At 36.6% G+C, this 2,866-nt stretch overlaps 2 non-coding genes across 2 annotated transcripts; both read left to right on the top strand.

Moving 5' to 3' along the window:
- Positions 1-273: 273 nt before the first annotated feature.
- On the top strand, positions 274-469 carry LOC122092552. Its single transcript, XR_006144206.1, has one exon. It is a non-coding gene; the product is annotated as a U2 spliceosomal RNA (small nuclear RNA).
- Positions 470-1,560: 1,091 nt separating this feature from the next.
- Positions 1,561-1,720, top strand: LOC122092549. Its single transcript, XR_006144202.1, has one exon. It is a non-coding gene; the product is annotated as a U1 spliceosomal RNA (small nuclear RNA).
- The last annotated feature ends 1,146 nt before the right edge of the window (positions 1,721-2,866 follow it).

Below are 2,866 nucleotides of genomic sequence, written 5' to 3'. Positions count from 1 at the left end.
TTGCTTGCCTTTTTAACTACTTTTCTTGCTAATTTCCATGAATGAAGAATGAAGAATGAACAGAACTCTCCGTCACTAGTAGCAATGATTTGTTGCAATGTTATATGCCCTCGAAAGCTTAAATGGGCAACCAATGGATTGAACAATCTCCACTTGCTTAGGAAAAATCCTAACCATGGAAAGAGAAGGGTGAATAGTCCCACATCGGACAGAAAAGGCATAGGGAGAGGTGAAGACTGCATATAAAAGGTAAATAGAGACAATGAAAAAAGCATACCTTTCTCGGCCTTTTGGCTAAGATCAAGTGTAGTATCTGTTCTTATCAGTTTAATATCTGATACGTGGATCATTGATCCACATGATATTAAATTAATTTTTCTCAGGGGAAGGCCCACTACGGTAGCTTGCTACTGGGGTCTTCGAGCGTTGCCTTTGCTTTGCACTACTGCAAGGGCCTGGCACATCCCCCTACCAAACCTAAATTAAAAGTTTCACCAAAGATTCAAATCGGGTGGTACCAAAATATCAATGCTAGGGTCAATCAAGATTCAAGATGGAGGATCTTGACCTAGTGTGTGTGTTAGCATATTTTTCTTTTCTTTTTTATTTGATTATTACACCCTTACATTATTATATATTTTGTTCTCTCTGCAATTGGGTCCATGCTGATCTTCTTCCCAGCATAGGAGAGAGAAAAGCCTATATATTTTCAAAATTGATGTAGTTTCAAGCTAGCTAGTTTCTCATTGTACACACCCCACCCCTCAGTTCTTTAACTAATGAACAAATAAGTCACTTATCATGGAGTGTGTAGCCAAAGGATGAAGGAGGGGAACTCAATTTACTTAGGACTCTATAATTTAATAGATTAAAGGTGGGAGATTGTCATTGGTGAAGCCTAATCTCAATTTAATCCAGGAATTACTTGTGATTTCCCTCAAATATGGCAGTCGCACTTGCTGGTAAGCAGGCCGTGGGAGTTGCAAGGTGATAGGACCTAAGTAAGGGGTGAAGAGGAGCTTGCTGAAATTCTTTTGGGTATCGTTTACTAGGGTGGTAATTTTGTACTTTCTGGGCTTAGAGTTGCTTTATGTGGTGCGTGAGAAGCTATTTATGGGGAAGTTTTGTCTTAAGAGGTTGTAGTAGCGAGGATTTTGTAATTATTCATCAAAATAGTAGAAGTTCTGGTTAAACCATGTAAACGTGTGTGTGTGTGTGTGTGTGTGAGAGAGAGATTCTCTTTCGTTTTCTTTGGCAAATCGTTATTCTGCTATGTTGTTAATTCTTAACAGGTCGATCATCACAAGTAAAGAAGAAATTATCTGTGGAGTTTAAAGTTCCAATATACTAATAGGTGTTTTCTTCAAAACAGATAAGTGTGGGCCGGCAACTATTTCACTGGACTTTTAATTTTAGCCCAAGAGAGAGCAATCTTAACCAGGTCAGGCCCATATACCATATGGGAAAGGAGGTGGTGGCTTTCTAGTCCCACATCAAACAATTAGTAGAAGAGAGAAGGGAAACAGAACTATAAATAAGGTATAGCAAGGAGAGTGCAACATACTTACCTGGACAGGGTTTATGGGTGATCAAGAAAGCCCATTACCTAAGTTGGTGTCCTCCATTGCACTTGGAGGGGTGCCCGCTTAACATCTCCCCAAGCGTGAGAGTGTATGTCATAATTTGTGGCAGCGGGGGCACGCGTTCGCACGGCCCCTACCCAAACTCTCAGTTTAATATTTTGGTTATTAATCAATTATGTGATATATGGATCATGACTCTCATAAAAGGGTCACCCCATATATCATGAGAAGCAGTAATGAAGTTTGTCTTGAATTTAATAGTGTTTTCAACAAATTCTCCTCTGGTTTCTACTAAAAACTAAAATTAAAATTAACATACAGATGGAAGATGGACTGTTGAAGATGACAGTGACATAAAGGAACAAATGATACAGGGTTTTATTTGAGTGTCGGTTTGGGATACATTACTGGTATTTAGGTATCTTATGTTACTCTAGGAGAAAGCTAAAGCCCAAGACATCGTACCCATAAATTCATGTGATGGAATATAAGACATCATACCCCCAATATCTTTATCCACATCCATATTATAGTTCTGATTATTTTAACATGTATGGCTTCTAGAATTTAAGTACAAAATTTCTATTAATTAGGTAGTTTTAAAAAAAAAATTCCAAGCAAAAGACAATTCCTTATAATTTCTCTTGAGAGATTCTTATCTTTTCTCATAAGAGAAATAATTCGGATTTTTAACTCATCTCTTTCATTTCAAAACACTAATAAATAGGCTTAATAGCCGTTACATAATTTTTCCCTCCACTTCTTCAATTCGGTTATAACTACCCCCACTACTTACATGATTACACCCATAATTACCTATTACTTCATGACTTAAAATAAAAACAATTACTTGATAATCTACTAAAATAATTATTCTCCACTAATCCTCTACAACATAATTACCTCACACGATCCTCTTTTTGAGTATATAACAATACTTTTCCCTTCAAAGAACCTTGTCCTCAGTGTTCAATTTGTGAAGTTGAATGGTTGTGGCCAACTCACTTCCATGTCTTGATAACAATCAATAAAAGCAAAATCTTCTTCAAAATTCTTTTTCAGCTTTTGTAACTTAATCACACTATTTTTCATAAATAGTACTAATTTTTTCAGTATCAAACTTGGCTTGAGAATCTTTGTCTTTAGTTGATTACGACCAACTCGAGGTTGATGCTTGGGGCACTTCTAAAGTGGATGGTTCACTTCAAGTTTTATTTGGTTGATTGGTACAACGATCACTTTTTCTTTTGTCCTTGAAGTCATCTCACAATTATTTTTGTTGT

Source organism: Macadamia integrifolia, chromosome 10 (genome assembly GCF_013358625.1).
Source record: "Macadamia integrifolia cultivar HAES 741 chromosome 10, SCU_Mint_v3, whole genome shotgun sequence".
Taxonomy (NCBI): Eukaryota; Viridiplantae; Streptophyta; class Magnoliopsida; order Proteales; family Proteaceae; genus Macadamia; species Macadamia integrifolia.
This window is presented reverse-complemented; position numbering and strand designations above follow the sequence as displayed.